The sequence below is a fragment of the Schistocerca piceifrons genome, chromosome 4 (assembly GCF_021461385.2).
Source record: "Schistocerca piceifrons isolate TAMUIC-IGC-003096 chromosome 4, iqSchPice1.1, whole genome shotgun sequence".
Taxonomy (NCBI): Eukaryota; Metazoa; Arthropoda; class Insecta; order Orthoptera; family Acrididae; genus Schistocerca; species Schistocerca piceifrons.
This window is the reverse complement of record NC_060141.1, coordinates 57103380-57123171: the sequence shown is the minus strand read 5'-3', so window position 1 is coordinate 57123171 and position 19792 is coordinate 57103380. Positions and strand designations below refer to the sequence as shown.

Here is a 19792-nt window from a genome sequence, read left to right as displayed (position 1 = left end):
AGTCCCCTAAAACTTAGAACTACTTAAACCTAACTAACCTAAGGATATCACAAACATCCATGCCCGAGGCAGGATTCGAACATGCGACCGCAGCGGTCGCGCGGTTCCAGACTGAAGCGCCTAGAACCGCAGTGATGTATGGAGGAGATGTTACAAAATGACGGTGTTCTTCGTGGATAGATTACGGCGTCCGTAATGCACTTGGGAAACCACTAAATGGAGAAGGATATGAACGCATTTTACAGCTTATGTAACTTGAAGGGGGAAGGGAGAGAAACGAAATGAAAGGGAAGGAACTATTGATGTCAGCTGCATGGGAACTTTATGAGGAATGAGCGGCGACGAGTGTAAATGTGTGTCGGATCAGGGTTCGAACACAGGAACTCCTGCTTACTAGGAAGCTGCGTTAACTACTGCACCATACAGACACAGTATTTATCGCAACTGCGCGGACTACCTGGGCACACCTCCCAGCCGACCCACACTGCAACCTACCCCCTCCCATCCGCAGTCCCTGTTCAGTGCGAATGCTTTGTTACGTTCGACCTCCAGCGGGAATCTCAAAGTAGCGAGCATGGAGAACATGGATGGGGACTGCAGATATGTGGCGCTAGGTGGGAATGTGGGTTGGCCGGGAGGCGTGTCGAGATGGTCTGTGCATTTGCGATAAATACTGTATCCGGATGGCGCAGTGGTTGACGAAACTGCCTCGTAAGCAGGAGATCCCAGGTTCAAATACTGGTCTGGCACATATTTTCACTTGTTGCTGCTGATTTCGCATTAAGTCCCGATGCAGTTGACATCACTAGCTCCTTTCCATTTCTTTCCTTTCTCCACCCTCCATGTTCAGTTTACATAACATTTCGAAGCATTGTGTGCTGGTTACAGCAGAGGGACAGTTCGGAGACAGTGAATGTACCAGCATGACAATTCACGCTGTCATAAAGCGGCATCTGTGAGACACTGGTTTGTGGACAATAATATTCCTGAAATGGACTGGCCTGCCCAGATTCCCGACCTGAACCCAATGGAACACCTCGAAATGGGCTGGAACGACATCTTCCTGCAGACGCCAGCCTCCAAGAGCACTACAGTCTCTAGTGTCGGCTCTTGAGGAAGAATGGGCTGTCATACGTCCACAGACATTCAGACATGTCATTGAGGGCAGAATTCAAGTCGTCGTAAAGACGAAGGGTGGGCACGCCCGACTTTAGTGTCCATTGGTAGTTGTCCAGATATTGTGATTACGAAGGCTTTCCCGGCGTAATAATTGATAATATTCTTCTCGGGTGTGCAGCCGGATCATAACGTCATCTTGACACAATATTTCAGCGGTCCAACTGGCCGCCATCTTCAGGTGAGAGTGCTGTTACACGATCACAGTTCCGGCGAGATCCTGTACCAGCACTCTCACCTGAAGATGGCGGCTAGTTGGACCGCTGAAATATTGTGTCAAGATGACTTTATGATGCGGCTGCACACCCGAGAAGAATATTGTCCAGATATTTTTTACCAGATAGTGCACGTCAGGCGGGCCACTGACTGTTGGGTCCCAAGAGGGTTAGGAGAGACAGCCGGTGTGAAACCGGGTCGGCTCAGGGCCTCTTATACGAAGAGAGTTGTGTCTGCCACGGAGGTGTGTCGGCGGTCCCTAGACGGAGGACAGCAGACGAGCTCGGCTGCGCAGCTGGCGGCGTGTCGGCGTCCCGCGCCGCTGGTGCGCGCTGTCGCAGATGCGGCGCCGCGCAGTGAACAGGGGGGCTTTGTGGCAGTCCGCGCGGCTGCAGGCGGCGCTTTTGTGGCGCGCAACATTGCTCGCCATCTGCCGGCCGGTTACATCCGGGGCGGAGCGGCCCTCAAAACACGGCCGCCGAGATTCAGTTCAGTCTGCTCCGGCCCAGGCCGCTATGAAATATTTATGAGCGGAGCTGCCGGCAGTCCGCGCCTCGCATGACTCCACTCGCGATGCCCCGCACACGGCGCTTCACACATCCCGCACGCACACGCCGGCCTCAAAGGGCCCGCGCTCGAAGCACCACACACAGAGGTGTCTACACGTAGGGGAAAAGCGGGCTAACTGATGGCCCCAGCTGGTAGTGAGTCTCGCGCATCCCGGGATGCCTTGTCGTCCGCACGAGCGTATATCGGGTACAAACTGGGGCTGTTCATAATCTATCGATATATCTACGTCTACATACATACTCCGCAATCCACCATACGGTGCGTAGCGGAGGGTACCTCCTACCACAACTAGCATCTTCTCTCCCTGTTCCACTCCCAAACAGAACGAGGGAAAAATGACCGCCTATATGCCTCTGTACTACCCCTAATCTCTCTTATCTTGGTGGTCTTTCCGCGAAATGTGAGTTGGCGGCAGTAAAATTGTACTGCAGTCACCCTCAAATGCTGGTTCTCTAAATTTCCTCAGTAGCGATTCACGAAAAGAACGCCTCCTTTCCTCTAGAGACTCCCACCCGAGTTCCTGAAGCATTTCCGTAACACTCGCGTGATGATCAAACCTACCAGTAACAAATCTACCAGCTCGCCTCTGAATTGCTTCTATGTCCTCCCTCAATCTGACCTGATAGGGATCCCAAACGCTCGAGCAGTACTCAAGAATAGGTCGTATTAGTGTTTTATAAGCGGTCTCCTTTACAGATGAACCGCATCTTCCCAAAATTCTACCAACGGACCGAAGACGACCATCCGCCTTCCCCACAACTGCCATTACATGCTTGTCCCACTTCATATCGCTCTGCAATGTTACGCCCAAATATTTAATCGACGTGACTGTGTCAAGCGCTACACTACTAATGGTGTATTCAAACATTACGGGATTCTTTTTCCTATTCATCTGCATTAATTTACATTTATCTATATTTAGAGTTAGCTGCCATTCTTTGCACCAATCACAAATCCTGTCCAAGTCATCTTGTATCCTCCTACAGTCACTCAACGACGACACCTTTCCGTACACCACAGCATCATCGCACAATGCTATCCATCCTATCCAAAACATCATTAATGTACACTCCTGGAAATGGAAAAAAGAACACATTGACACCGGTGTGTCAGACCCACCATACTTGCTCCGGACACTGCGAGAGGGCTGTACAAGCAATGATCACACGCACGGCACAGCGGACACACCAGGAACCGCGGTGTTGGCCGTCGAATGGCGCTAGCTGCGCAGCATTTGTGCACCGCCGCCGTCAGTGTCAGCCAGTTTCCCGTGGCATACGGAGCTCCATCGCAGTCTTTAACACTGGTAGCATGCCGCGACAGCGTGGACGTGAACCGTATGTGCAGTTGACGGCCTTTGAGCGAGGGCGTATAGTGGGCATGCGGGAGGCCGGGTGGACGTACCGCCGAATTGCTCAACACGTGGGGCGTGAGGTCTCCACAGTATATCGATGTTGTCGCCAGTGGTCGGCGGAAGGTGCACGTGCCCGTCGACCTGGCACCGGACCGCAGCGACGCACGGATGCACGCCAAGACCGTAGGATCCTACGCAATGCCGTAGGGGACCGCACCGCCACTTGCCAGCAAATTAGGGACACTGTTGCTCCTGGGGTATCGGCGAGGACCATTCGCAACCGTCTCCATGAAGCTGGGCTACGGTCCCGCACACCGTTAGGCCGTCTTCCGCTCACGCCCCAACATCGTGCAGCCCGCCTCCAGTGGTGTCGCGACAGACGTGAATGGAGGGACGAATGGAGACGTGTCGTCTTCAGCGATGAGAGTCGCTTCTGCCTTGGTGCCAATGATGGTCGTACACGTGTTTGGCGCCGTGCAGGTGAGCGCCACAATCAGGACTGCATACGACCGAGGCACACAGGGCCAACACCCTGCATCATGGTGTGGGGAGCGATCTCCTACACTGGCCGTACACCACTGGTGATCGTCGAGGGGACACTGAATAGTGCACGGTACATCCAAACCGTCATCGAACCCATCGTTCTACCATTCCTAGACCGGCAAGGGAACTTGCTGTTCCAACAGGACAATGCACGTCCGCATGTATCCCGTGCTACCCAACGTGCTCTAGAAGGTGTAAGTCAACTACCCTGGCCAGTAAGATCTCCGGATCTGTCCCCCATTGAGCATGTTTGGGACTGGATGAAGCGTCGTCTCACGCGGTCTGCACGTCCAGCACGAACGCTGGTCCAACTGAGGCGCCAGGCGGAAATGGCATGGCAAGCCGTTCCACAGGACTACATCCAGCATCTCTACGATCGTCTCCATGGGAGAATAGCAGCCTGCATTGCTGCGAAAGGTGGATATACACTGTACTAGTGCCGACATTGTGCATGCTCTGTTGCCTGTGTCTACGTGCCTGTGGTTCTGTCAGTGTGATCATGTGATGTATCTGACCCCAGGAATGTGTCAATAAAGTTTCCCCTTCCTGGGACAATGAATTCACGGTGTTCTTATTTCAATTTCCAGGAGTGTAGATAGAAAATAACAGCGGACCTACCACACTTCCCTGGGGCACTCCAAATGATACCCTCGCCTCCGATGAACACTCACCATCGAGGACAACGATATCGATACCCCAGAAAATAACGATATACGGGGTGATTTTTTTCACCGTGTACAAACTCTACGGATTGATCGACGAGAGAATACGGAACAAAAAAGGAATAACGAACCTATGCCCAGAACGCATGGTTTCCATGCTAGAGACCATTTATTCAATCATGCATTGTTACAGAGACTGAGGTGTAATACGCGCTGTACCCTGCAGTCACAGTTACAATATGTGCTGAAAATGGTTTGGACGTGCCTCAGCGCATACGTGTACACTCCGAAGCACGATCTCTCTCTCACGTTCGCATCGGCCAGGCCACATCCGAACAGTGTCAAAGGCAGCATGAATACGCTGCTCCAGTGTCTCCACGCCTGGAATCGGCTCGGCACACACGATACTCTTGAGATGGCTTCGTAACCATAAACCGAAAGGGTTGAGATCCGATGAACGAGCACGCCGTGCACCTGAACCCTCTCGTCCGATCCATCGTCCAGGGAAGACACGATTGAGACGTGTCCGACGTTAACGGCGAAGTGGGCTGGAGCATCATCATGTAGAAGCCTTCGAATCATGAATGGCACTTTTTGCAGGAGGGGATGCAAAGTCACCCGCAAGGAACGTCGGTAGTTCTGGTCTGTTAGGCGACGTGGAAAGAAGACCGGTCCCAAAATACGATAGCCAGTTATCCCGTACACACATTCCAGCTGCACCGATGACACTCTTCCTTCGCGAAGTATGAGACTTGTGTGTGTGTAAGTGTGTCTGATATGTATAGGTTACATCATGTCCAGTATGAATAAGACGTGTCTCAGTAGTTTGTTTCACACATAGCAAATGTTCTAGTTCTCTTGCCTGTTTTCTCCTAAAGATATCCCTCTCGCTGCATAAAATAACGCTCGGTAGATGTGGTGCTGTAACGGTGAGAATCGCAGGAAAATCCGTAACTCCCTTTCGGTAAAAAGTACATAAAATTTGTTCCAAGAGACGCCTTTTTTGTTCTATGCTGTGCTTCTTGCCACAGCACTATTTATTTTACAAATATTACACACAATGGCTTTGAGGTTCGCCGATGACATTGTAATTCTGTCAGAGACAGCAAAGGACTTGGAAGAGCAGTTGAACGCAGTGGACAGTGTCTTGAAAGGAGGATGTAAGATGAACATCAACAAAAGCAAAATGAGGATAATGGAACGTAGTCGAATTAAGTCGGGTCTGGATAGTGCAGTAGTTAACGCAGCTTCCTAGCTTCCTAGTAAGCAGGAGTTCCTGTGTTCGAACCCTGTTCCGACACACATTTTCACTCTTCGCCGCTCATTCCGCATGAAGTTCCGATGCAGCTTTCATTTCCTTTCTCTCCCCTCATCCTTCAAGTTACATAAGCTGTAAAATGCGTTCATATCCTTCTCCATTTAGTGGTTTCCCAAGTGCATTACGGACGCCATACTCTATCCACGAAAAACACCCTCATATTGTAACATCTCCTCCATACATCACTGCGGTTCTAGGCGCTTCAGTCTGGAACCGCGTGACTGCTACGGTCGCAGGTCCGAATCCTGCCTCGGGCATGATGTGTGTGAGGTCCTTAGGTTAGTTAAGTTTAAGTAGTTCTAAGGGAATTAGATTAGCAAATGAGACACTTAAAGTAGTAAAGGAGTTTTGCTATTTGGGGAGCAAAATTACTGATGATGATCGAAGTAGGGAGGATATAAAATGTACACTGGCAATGTCAAGAAATGCGTTTCTGAAGAAGAAAAATTTGTTAACATCGAGTATAGATTTAAATGACAAGAAGTCTTTTTTGAAAGTATTTGTATGGAGTGTAGCCATGTATGGAAGTGAAACATGGACGATAAATAGTTTGGACAAGAAGAGAACAGAAGCTTTCGAAATGTGGTGCTACAGAAGAATGCTGAAGATTAGATGGGTAGATCAGATACCTAATGGGGAGGTATTGAATAGAATTGGGGAAAAAAGGAGTTTGTGGCACAACTTGACTAGAAGAAGGGATCGGTTGGTAGGACATGTTCTGAGGCATCAAGGGATCACCAGTTTAGTATTGGAGGGCAGCGTGGAGCGTAAAAATCGTGGAGGGAGACCAAGAGATGAATACACTAAGCAGATTCAGAAGGATATAGGTTGCAGTAGGTACTAGGAGATGAAGAAGCTTGCACAGGATAGAGTAGCATGGAGAGCTACATCAGACCAGTCTCAGGACTGAAGACCACAACAACAACAACACCACACCATGGAGTGCTTGACACTCGTGAATCATAACAGATTAACAGCATTTTACAGTCTTGCTAATCGTACGCCACTACACTTGGTTCCCGGCCGCGGTTCTTTATTGGAAACATTCGGGCGCAGGCCAGGATCAAGTACTTTTTCAGCTTTCGTCAAGTTCGACATAATTCAGCGATTTAAAATTCGTACCACCCATGTGCCTATCCCACCACAAGCGAGCTTCTGTCTCGAGCGTTTTAGCCGCTAGCAGTCTCGGAAACCTCGTGGTCACCTTAGATGGTCGAACATTGTTCAGCCAACAGCAAGCGAGGACGCTGTTTCCAGGAGGTTTGTGACGCCGCAACTGGTCATGAGAGCACCACCACTGTCAAAAAAAATGGTTCAAATGGCTCTGAGCACTATGGGACTTAACTTCTAAGGTCATCAGTCCCCTAGAACTTAGAACTACTTAAACCTAACTACCCTAAGGACATCACACACATCCATGCCCGAGGCAGGATTCGAACCTGCGACCGTAGCAGTCGCGCGGTTCCAGACTGTAGCGCCTTTAACCGCTTGGCCACCCCACCACTGTCCTCTACCCAGGCAGTATGTGTTGTGCCATATTGCACCATATTACGATTTACCGATATCGCTTTAAAGTAAGCTTTACAAGATGACGCTAATGGGTCTTTACGGTGTGGTGTCATGTTTGTTTTGGACGATGATGAGGAAAGGGATAGGATGAAATGCGGCGACGACACACAGCCTCCTCCCCTCGAATAGTACAGAGAGAGCTGCCAGTCTTAACAATTCCATCAGGCGACAGATCACTCTCAATAGTTTCAAATGCCCTCATTTCATGAGAGAGATTTGGAATCTAATCCAGGTCATTGACGCGAAGTCTGATGACCAAGAACTTCAGGTCACCGGCGTTCCTCCACTTTGCCGTGAGGGCAAAGCAGCCAACGGCACTTGGTGCCAGGCCGTTCCCCGTTTCCCATCCAGGTACTGACAACGATGTATTAAACGAGGCAAGACCCTCGGCAACCCTGGTGGTGTGCGGACATTTGCCACGCCCGCCGGACATTTGCCACGATTTTACCTGCTCCGAAGGGTTGGGTCCCTTGTCTCTCCCCCCCCCCCCCCACCCCTCCTCCTCCTCCTCCTCATCGTTTACTGAGCCTTTCTGCTGGTTTACTTAACATAGAACCAGAATCTCTTTGGATTTTCCACCACATTTCTAGAGAGAGTGTCGTTGTGGAAACTATTAAATGCATCTCGCATTGAAATCCGCACCAAATTTCGAGCCTTAGTAAAACTTCGCCAATCTTGGAGATTTTGCGTTCGTCTAAATTATACGTGCCTTTTTCGGTGCTCCTGCAGCAGCTTTCTGTCGTGTTTTGTGTACCATGGGGGATCAGTTCCGTCTGTTATTAATTTATTTGGTATGAATCTCTCGAGTGCTGTTGATACTATTTCTTTGAATTTAAGCCACATGTGGCCTTCACTTACATAGTTTGGAAGGATTGGAGACTGTCCCTTAGAAAGACGTCAACCGAATTTTTAGCTGCTTTTATAAATAGATATATTTCGCGTTTAGTTTTGGTGAATTTCTTTGTTACGGAATTGAGCCTCGCTACGACTGTGTGCTCACTAATCCCTGTATCCGTCGTGATGCTCAGGATTATTTGTGGCTAACACGTGAAGTGTGTTTTCGTAACCATTTACAATTTGAATGGTCTCCTGAACTAATTGTTCAAAATAATTTAAAAAAAAGCATTTAGAACAATTACGGAAGTTGTTTTCTATCTACAGTAGGGTCTGAAAATGTATTTTTGTCAGCATACGGAAGGTAGATTGAAGTCACTGCCAACTATAATTGTGTGACTAGGATACCTATTTGTGATGAGACCCAAGTTTTCTTTAAACTGTTCAGCAACTGTTCCATTTGAGACCGGGGGTCGGTAAAAGGAGCCAGTTATTAATTTATTCAGATTGTCGAATATAACCTCTGCCCATACTATGTCAGAGGAACTATCTGCTTCAATGGCGCTTGTGAGCTGGAACAGATATTACATTATTTTTCCTTAAGTTGTGCTTCTTGTTTACGTTGTAGTGCAGATCATTACAATTAAGGCTTATCCCTCCAAAACCTAGGATGCTCTCTCTGTGACCCTGTAAATACCAGACTAAACAATGTAGAACAACAACGTACGTTACGAGCATAGCATTCTGTATAACTTCATTTCCTTATTTCTAACATTTTAAAATTGTACGTCGACTTTAGATGACATGTCAATCATAGGTGTTCTTACCTCTATTTAGTGAACGTATTTTCAGTCATGTTCTGAACATTGTCCGGCTACACTTTATTAACTAATGTTTGTCACACATTCACATACCCATTTCTTCTTTCCTTGTTGTCTTTTGGGCATCCAGTTGTAGTAATTAAAGTAGGCACAAATGCAGTGATCAAAAAGAAATGATTAGCGTACATTCGCATTCTCTTTACATCGTTCCTTTCCTGTTGCTCCCACGGCAATGAACTGTTTCTATCGCAATCAGTGAGCGCGAATGGAAGCTACCATACAGACAGAGGGATCTATATTTATACCTGGCAGAACTAATTACATACTGACATAATCGTCGGTATTGCTTTCGTTTCCCAAAAGTTATAAATATTTCGGTTTCGGAAAAGAAGCTCTGTATTTGGCCAAGATGTCGAAGAAGAAGGTCCCTTACGTACTGGTTGTATCGAGTAAGATGTGGAGACGGCGGTTTCAAAGCGGACAGAAGAAGTACGAAGAAGGGCGTCCCTTACCTGAGGGATCGCTACTCAAGCTACCTGGCGAAGGGGCAAGTGTGGCAAATGTCCGGAGTGGCAAATGTCCGGTGTGGCAAATGTCCGGCATTCATCCTGGTTGCATACCGAATCGACACATGAGGTGTCGCAGTGGACCAAGTCACGAAACTCTTCATTGCAATTCCTCGACTTTTTCATTAATCCTTCCGGTGTCTTCCGTGGGCCCTGTGACGGTCTCGCGACGAAGACTCGTCGTGTGCATCGCTTAATGGCTCTAGTGTTTCGCTGGCAGGCTGCTGTTGGATGGAAGGAGGTTTCACGAGCTATGGGACCGTTGGCGATTCCCGGAGCCCCAGCTGTCTACGGCCAGCAGCTGCGGCTCGGCCACGCACGTGCCGGCAGGAGAAGTGCGACAAAGGCCGCCCCCAGCGGCGCGCGGCGCCCATTGTACTCGCTATCTGCCGCACAGCTGTTGGCGCACGTTCTGACAGCTCTCAGATTAGCCGCGGGTGTGTCCGCCCATGTGGCAGGTGCACCACAGCCGAACCGTCAGCAGAATCCCTTTCACCGCTCACGTCCTCCAAAGTGAGATATACAGCGGCCAGGCGTGACAGGCAAAGCTCACAGCGAGTATCCGATGTATGAGGGTCGCTCAACAAGTAATACAATACATTTTTTTCTTAAAGCAAGCTGATTTTATATATAATTTACGTACACCACATTCCAGAATGAGATTTTCACTCTGCAGCGGAATGTGCGCTGATATGAAACTTCCTGGCAGTCTAAAACTGTGTGCCGGACCGAGACTCGAACTCGGGAGCTTCTGTAAAGTTTGGAAGGTAGGAGACGAGGTACTGGCAGAAGTAAAGCTGTGAGGAGGGGGCTGTGAGTCGTGCATGGGTAGCTCAAATGGTAGAGCACTTGCCTGCGAAAGGCAAAGATCCCGAGTTCGAGTCTCGGTCCGGCACACAGTTTTAATCTGCCAGGAAGTTTCATATCAGCGCACACTCCGCTGTAGAGTGAAAATCTCATTCTGGAAACATTCCCCAGGCTGTCGCTAAGCCATGTCTCCGCATTATCCTTTCTTTCAGGAGTGTTAGTTCTGCAAGGTTCGCAGGAGAGCTTCTGTGAAGTTTTGAACGTAGGAGACGAGGTACTGGTGGAAGTAAAGTTGTGAGGACGGGGCGTGAGTCTTGCTTGGGTAGTTCAGATGGTAGAGCACTTGCCCGCGAAAGGCAAAGATCCCGAGTTCGAGTCTCGGTACGGCATACAGTTTTAATCTGCCAGGAAGCAGTGCAGAACTGGTTACTCACACGCGCCCCTAGCTCCGCGGGTTAGCCGCGCGGTCAGGGGCGTCTTGTCACGGTCCGCAGGCTCTCCACGTCGGAGGTTCGAGTCCTCCCTCGGGCATGGGTGTGTGTGTCGTCCTTAGCGTAAGTTAGTTTAAGATAGATTAAGTAGTGGTAAGCTTAGGGACCGATGACGTCAGCAGTTTGGTCCCATAAGACCTTACTATAAATTTCCAATTTCACACGCCGCCAAGAATTCTTTGGACATGGAAACTGAGAAACCTGACCAGCTCTGGCAAAACTTTACGTTGATTATGTCCAAACATAAATAAGAGTTGTATTCTATTCTAGTAATAGATTCATTTAAAAGTTTCCGTTTTTTTTCTTTTTTGTTGAATGATTGGTGCATATTCCTGATTGTACACCTGTTCGTTCTCTGTCACTGTAATCAACCGCTGACGTCACCAAGCAATCATTCCAGACTCCAGTTAGGCCATCTACTGCCCGCAATTCGTTCTTGTCGACGGCTGTTAACCTACACCCACAAGGTTCACTTCCGATCCCGTACTAAATTTTAAGATTCCCTGTTGTAACGCTGGTTAGAAGTTCTGTATTGATGATCAGGATGCTAAGGTGCTGCAGTCGTGGACTGTGCGGCTGGTCCCGGCGGAGGTTCGAGTCCTCCCTCGGGCATGGGTGTGTGTGTTTGTCCTTAGGATAATTTAGATTAAGTAGTGTGTAAGCTTAGGGACTGATGACCTTGGCAGTTAAGTCCCATTAGATTTCACACACATTTGAATATTTTCTTTGATCAGGATGCCTCTATTGCTTCAAAAAATGGCTCAAAGCACTATGGGAGTTAACATATGAGTTCATCAGTCCCCTAGACTTCGAACTACGTAAACCTAACTAACCTAAAGACATCACGCACATCCATGCCCGAGGCTGGATTCGAACCGGCGACCGTAGCAGCAGCGCGGTTCCGGACTGAAGCGCCTAGAACCACTCGGCCACAGCGGCCGGCTTCTATTGGTTCGTGAGGGTTGGGTTGGGTTGTTTGGGGGAGGAGACCAAACAGCGAGGTCATCGGTCTCGTGCGGATTAGGGAAGGACGGAGAAGGAAGTCGGCCGTGCCCTTTCAAAGGAGCCATCCCGGCATTTGCCTGGAGCGAGTTAGGGAAATCACGGAAAACCTAAATGAGGATGGCTGGACGCGGGATGGAACCGTCGTCCTACCGAATGCGAGTCCAGTGTGCTAACCACTGCGCCACCTCGCTCGGTTTGCTTCGTGACCAAGTTTTAATTCGTAGTACAAAGAACAGTGGGTTGCCCATGTGGTTTGGCTATGACAGGTCACGGCTGACTCAAAGGGAACGTGCTTCTGTAAAAGTTAAAAGCCGGTCTAAAAACAGCCCACGTTAATGTTGTCGAAGTGCGGCTTTACGGCTAATGGAACCGAGATGAGCGCGGCAGAAGGCTGATTATAATCAGCGCTTGTTTGTGGGTCTCTAATTAGCCCGCACCCTGCACCGTCTCCGGCGCCCTACGCACGTGCGTGCACGCACCGCCGCCGGCTCAATGGCCTGATTAACGCCGTGTGAGGGCCCTCTGCCCGCAGAGGACCCCGCCCCTTACAGCAGCGCGCTGCGCGACAGCCTGTGTTACGTGCAGCGCTGCCTCGGCGACACTCGAAGGACGGCACGGTCGGGCGTTACTGTCGCTTTATGCGCCCGTTAAGGATAGCAGCGGCGGCGCGTGCTTGCTGGGTGACGCGGCGATGCCGGCGCGCATGGTCACCGCTTTTCTGAAGCCCCCTCCACTGCCACTACAGGGCAGCAGCGTGACTCGCCGTCATAACTCCAGCCCGCATTCCACAGCCGTAACGCGACGTTTCCACATTTTCTCGTTGACGTTCCACACGAAAAATTTGCACTTAGCACGGTGAGAGTTACGAGACTTAATTACGCAGACTGCGTCGAACTTGCCCCACGTGTTACAGCTGAACTTAAAAGCTATATTTTTGAAGAAAGTACACTACTGGCCATTAAAATTGCTACACCACGAAGATGACGTGCTACAGACGCGAAATTTAACCGACAGGAAGGAGATGCTGTGATATGCAAATGATTTGCTTTTCAGAGCATTCACACAAGGTTGGCGCCGGTGGCGACACCTACAACGTGTTGACATGAGGAAAGTTTCCAACCGATTTCTCAAACACAAACAGCAGTTGACCGGCGTTGACTGGTGAAACGTTCTTGTTATGCCTCGTGTAAGGAGCAGAAATGCGCACCATCACGTTTCCGACTTTGATAAAGGTCGGATTGTAGCCTATCGCGATTGCGGTTTATCGTATCGTGACACTGCTGCTCGCGTTGCTCGAGATCCAATGACTGTTAGCGGAATATGGAATCGGTGCGTTCAGGAGGGTAATACGGAACGCCGTGCTGGATCGCAACGGCCTCGTATCACTAGCAGTCGAGATGACAGGCATCTTATCCGCATGGCTGTAGCGGGTCGTGCAGCCACGTCTCGGTCCCTGAGTCAACAGATGGGGACGTTTGCAAGACAACAACCATTTCCACGAACAGTTCGACGACGTTTGCAGCAGCATGGACTATCAGCTCGGGGACCATGGCTACGGTTACCCTTGACGCTGCATCAAAGACAGGAGCGCCTCCGATGGTGTACTCGACGACGAACCTGGGTGCACGAATGGGAAAACGTCATTTTTTCGGATGAATCCAGGTTCTGTTTACAGCTCCATGATGGTTGCATCCGTGTTTGGCGACATCGCGGTGGACGCACATTGGAAGCGTGTATTCGTCATCGCCATACTTGCGTATCACCTGGCGCGATGGTATGGGGTGCCATTAGTTACTCGTCTCGGTCACCTCTTGTTCGCATTGACGGCACTTTGAACAGTGGACGTTACATTTCAGATGTGTTACGACCCGTGGCTCTACCCTTCATTCTATCCCTGCGAAACCCTACATTTCAGCAGGATAATGCACGACCGCATGTTGCAGGTCGTGTATGGACATTTCTGGATACAGAAAATGTTCGACTGCTGCCCTGGCCAGTACATTCTCCAGATCTCTCACCAATTGAAAACGTCTGTTAAATGGTGGCCTAGCAACTAGCTCGTCACAATTCGCCAGTCACTGCTCTTCATGAACTGTGGTATCGTGTTGAAGCTGCATGGGCAGCTGTACCTGTACACGCCATCCAAGCTCTGTTTTCCTCAATGCCCACGCATATCAAGGATGTTATTACGGTCAGAGGTGGTTGTTCTGGGTACTGATTTCTCAGGATATATGCATCCAAATTGTGTGAAAATGTAATCAGATTTCAGTTCCAGTATAATATATTTGTCCAATGAATACCCGTTTATCATCTGCATTTCTTCTTGGTGTAGCAATTTTAATGGCCCAGTAGTGTATGCCAGCACGGTGTACCAGGTAGTGACTGCCGCGGCTGTGGTGTTGTTATTTGTGAATGTGATTTGTAAAAGGAAAAAGAAAGTTATGCAGCTAATACACTCGCATTAGATCACTCCAGCCTGAGCCATCACGACGCGATTTGAGAGTATCACAGCAGACTGACACATTTTTCGCCGTTACCAATGCCCTCCTTCGCTTACAAAAGTTACGTCGATCCTGCCATCGGGTTAAACTTGACGCCTGTGCACCAACGATATCTTTTTTAATGCGTTTTTATTAGGTCGCTTTCCAGCCTGTCTGTCTGTTCAGTACAAATTTTGCAAATAGTTACTATTAAAAACAGTCTTGATAACAATTTATTTACTACGGTGACTGCTTTTGACCACTACTGTGGTCATCTGCAGACCAATGTGTAAGAACCTCCTTCTGCTGGAGAATCACTACTCACCGGTTTCGACCATTACTGTGGTCATCTTCAGACCAATGAGTAAGAACCTACTCACTACTCACTAGTAGTGATTCTCCAGAAGAAGGAGGTTCTTACTCATTGGTCTGAAGATGACCACAGTAGTGGTCGAAACTGGTCACCGTAACAAATAAATTGTGGTCAAGACTGTTTTTAGTAGTAAATATTTGTAACACATTGATCACTATCACTCCCAGAATGTATTCAAAAGTAACAAATCTTGCAACTGATTTAAACTAGCTTCCCAATGTGGTAGGAGACTTGAAATTTTAAATGTAGCTGAGAACTGGATGAAAGTGCAATATTAAGCTTTTTTGTCGGTCTCTTCAGTGTGGTTGGGGATGGGCGTGGAAAATGTTGGTAATGCCTAACATCTCGGCTGCCCTGCAGGATCATTGCGCTGTGTGGGTAGTATCGGAATGTGTTTCAGGCAGTATGCAAGGGGACATGCACAGCTAAGCAAAGAGGTGGGGGGGGGGGGGAGGGTAGCGGAGGAAATGGACAGAGACAGGTGAAGGGTGTGCAATATATGTGGCATAAACGTACACCGGCAAAACTGCAGGTAAAAATCTAATATATTTATAATTATATTCAAATCAAAATGCTTAAAATATCTTGAGAAATTACAAAATGGTACAAATGGCTCTGAGCACTATGAGACTTAACATCTGAGGTCATCAGCGCCCTAGAACTTACAACTACTTAAACCTAACTAACCTAAGGACATCACACACATCCATGCCCGAGGCAGGATTCGAATCTGCGACCGTAGCGGTCGCGCGGTTCCAGACTGAAGCGCCTAGAACCGCTCGACAACACCGGCCGGCGAGAAATTACATACAACTGGACTAAAAACCAGAAAACAATATTTAAATTAAAAAATACGTGTTTAATATAGCACATTTTAAAATCAGACTGAAAAGAATAAAATAATTTCTCCTAGCCCCATACAGATTCCTAACTCTGTACAGATAGTCCTGAAATTTTGTGACTGCGAATTTTTAACAAAATACCTGGAAGATTTAGAAAGAAAAACTTGGGGTGCATCCAGTGGATAATAATGAGGTGAACTAGACTTGCATCAATTATGTACTGCTTGTGCCCCACGATTTTCTCTTTGAATGTTACTAGTATTTTCACAGCTGTCAAAAATTCACAATCACAAATTTTTAGAAGTATGGGATTAGGAATCCATATAAGGGTTGGAGAAATTAATTTATACTTTTTAGTCTGATTTACAAACGTGTTGTAGTGAGATTTTTTTAAAATTTGTGTAATTGTAACGAGTGATGTAATTTTGATCTTGATTCTCACGGTTCATACATATTATTTATTTCACGTTTATGATATTATCGTATACATCCTAGAAACTCCACAAGACAGCAAGGATTTTCAAAGGAAACCTCTCTCATTACAACAGACCAATTTTTAATACTGGCTGCTAATACAGTGTCATTCATAGTCTGTTTCGATGCATCAACATCACTTTAAATCAAAATTGGCATGGTTCAGAAAAATCGCAACCATATAGGCCCTAACGGGGGAGATTAAAGAAGGCGAGAAGCAGTCGTGTAACTTACGTCCAAGTATTTATTTGTTCATAACACGGGTCAGTCTATTGGCGAATCACGGAAGGAACTATACAGGGTGTTTCAAATTCTTTGCATCAGACTTGTAAGACTGGTGGATCGTGTCAGGAGGAACAACTTTGGCTAGAGAAAAAATATTCGCTGATGCTTCCAATGACGACGAGATTTCACCGAACTAGGTGCATACTAATTACCCAAGTAAACTTACAGAGTGACATTCAACAAGAAAACCTTAAAAACAATTGTCTCTAAGTGGAGAAGGATATTTTACCAGCAAATCAGGAACTTTAAATTTGCTGGGTCTACTCCCATTCATACGGAGCAGATGACTGGATTATAGGCAATACACAAGGCGATTACGCTCTGTCAACTCTCAGTGGCATAACCAATACAAAAGAGCGCCTAGCATCACTGGGAAACATCAGCGAACATTTTGTCTCTAACAAAAGTTGTTCCGCATCTCGTGACCTGTACACGTTTGATGCAAAGGCTATGAAACACCCTGAGGAATAAGCTCTCTTGAAACAGAAGCGTTTAGACAAATTGCTTCTTCAAATACGTAAAATTCGAAGACGGCAGGGAAGACTTTAATTGAATAACAGTGGAATTACTGAAATAATTTCCAGTCGTGGTGGTAGCGCCACATAATAAAAAGCTGAATAACACACAAATACAGCAGGTAAAGTTCTTGGATGTCAGGCAGACAGGGTACGACGCCTTAAGTTTAATTGAAACGGCTCCTATTCTTGTATCGGGGTCTTGCTCCACAAAATCCAAAGTAGGCTTGCATCTTTAATCGAAAAACTTGCAACTCTCTTTTACGACCTCTCGGAAAAAAGCCACTGTGACGGACTCAGCGGCACGCCGCATGCTCTTTTCCCGTCGTGCAGAGAATTTACCCGGCGTTCTCGTTTCTGAGCCACGCTCCTGTTGTCCTCCAGGAACCCATCGCGCCTTGCTGGCTGTTGACAGTAGCGACGGCCATATTGTCTGAAGGACGATTTCCTGCCTGGCAGGAAATGGGGGGCAAAGTCTGGAGGCGCCGCATGTAAAGCGGATGAGGGCAAACATTTGTAAGGAAGCAAACTTCGTTAGCAGCTCCCCTCACGAGTTCGGAACGCTATTAGCCGGAGCACGGCCTGTTAACTGCCGTAAGTAGTTGTCACGCTAATCTGATTTAAGAGTTTGCTCTGTTATTCGAGCACTTCTCCGCGACAACCTCTACAGATAACAACGCTTGCAACTCCTACTCTTTATTTTCCTCGTCTTACTACTGATTCTACTTCTTGCAACGTAGCACACGTGCTACCCACCCTTTGTCTGTATTTTAATCAGAAAAAAGTACATAATAACCGACAAGTCACATTGTTATACGGTGCGACTTTCCGATGGGTACGTAAAATCAAAGATCCAATTGATAATGCTGGAAGGAATCGAAGAGTTATGTATCTTTCTTCACGCAAACCAGTACTTTGACAGTTATCACTATTGATTTGTAGTTCACAGAGGACAAGCCGGAAGAACATGTATGTAACGTCCCCTTAGAAAAATTAGTGAATTACTGTGCTGGTAAATTCCTTACATTATTTGATTTTCAAACAGCTGAGCAAAACTGAACGTACATACTCAGACATTTCACTCTTTACCTATTCTGATCAGCACTAAACTGACAGCCAATATTTTTTAGCGCAACGAAATCTGACTTTCAATAATCCCTACAAAAGAATGGCCTTAACTAACACTAACCTATACCTTTCACAAATCACTTATCTCACAAAAATCTTCGTTACTCAAGCTACTGCAATACAGCGAACGCCACTACTGCCGGCTAAATAAAAGATTCAAACTACTGAAGGCACTAACTACTGATAGGCATAGTTAGCAAATGAAAGATTTTGATAGAGAACAAACAATGTATTTACCTTAATAGTGTTCAAAAGTCATAATATATATAGCAGTTCATGACATCCAGTCTTACAAATTTCAAAACTCCGCCATTTCTCTCCCCACTTCCACCACTGCTGGCGGCTCACCTCCAACTGCGCAACGCTACGCGCTGTTAACAGCCAACTGCCCAACACTACCATAGCCAACAACAATGCAAACCAGCCACAGGCTGCACACAGCACAGCCAGTGATTTTCATACAGAGCGCTACGTGGCGTTACCAATATAAAAACCTAAACAGCCTACTTACACATGAAACCAACAAATTCAGTACGTAAAATGAACACTTCACAAAGATTTCATGAAGCTCCTCCTTGTATACGAGAACGTTGGTCGCCAAATTTACGAAACGTTTCAGTAGTGAACCAATTGAAGAGGGCCGTAACTTAGGAAACATCCTGCTTTCTCGGGGCCTCGATGCAAAGTTCCCAGGCGAATGTCGTCGAGCCGCTGAGTCTTTGTTTGTATCCGCCGCATATCATCAACACGAACCGAGTCGCTGCTGTTTCCGGCACCTGGCAGTGGGTGCTTGTTATGATAAGCGCGCATGTCCGCCTGGTTCGGCCATACACACTTTTCCGAAGTTGTTGCCGTAAATAAAAAACCCTAGGTGTATGCTTATTTACTGATGATACTGAATTTCGAAGCTGAGTAACTAATTGGCGATCACCGTAACTGGCTCTAGATCGCAATTCGATAACAGAAGACTTCTTTTTTTTTAACCCATATAGATGTTTAAGCATTCTAGTAATAACAGTATGTCTTCAGTGCATTGAGGTCTTAGATATAAAAATGTGCCAGTAACATTGCCTAACCTGCTTATCATTGGCTGAAGATACGTCATGATGAGGTAAGAAACTTTCTGGCTGTAGTAATTAATGTGACTTCAAGGTGGTTGCACGACTGTCAACATTCTTACAGATCAGAGTGAGAAACAAATTTTATGCTCGTAAATGTGTAATACAGTTGAGTGCTTAAATCTTAAAGATAAATATAAAACTACACTCAATCTCTTTAGTGACTGTTATTGTTAAAGTTTAGAGTGACCGACCAAGGAGAAAGAGTGAACTCAAGTTTAGCGTTTGATCAACAAAGAAAACATTCTAATTGTGTGATTAACATTTGTAGTAAATCCCGAGCTGTTAGCCGCTGATCATACTCTCGTCTGAAGAGCGAATCACACAAGCTTTAATTTGTACTGGTTTCGTTGACAACTGCAAGTCTGCTTCCCAGCTGGGAAATCGAGCGGGAATTAGAGTTTATCTCCTGGCTTTGACTGAAGTGTCTGATGTAGCATACTTCTCAGAGCCCAGCTGTTCACTAGCCTATCCACGTGTTCGGAGAAAAAAAAATACTGTTTTGTATAGCAATCATAACCCTTGTCTATTCCAGATATCCTGAATATAGTTACCAGAGATGAGGCCACCTCAACATAAGGGTGTTCCTGTCAGTACTGATATGTGATGTTGAATCAGTTTTGGGCACACGTTAGCTTTGCTGAA

At 47.1% G+C, this 19792-nt stretch overlaps 1 protein-coding gene across 1 annotated transcript in view; it reads left to right on the top strand.

Annotated features, from left to right (window-relative positions):
• Positions 1-19792, top strand: part of LOC124795590 (puratrophin-1-like) — a 1203525-nt gene that overhangs the window by 1098561 nt on the left and 85172 nt on the right. The window lies entirely within an intron of this gene.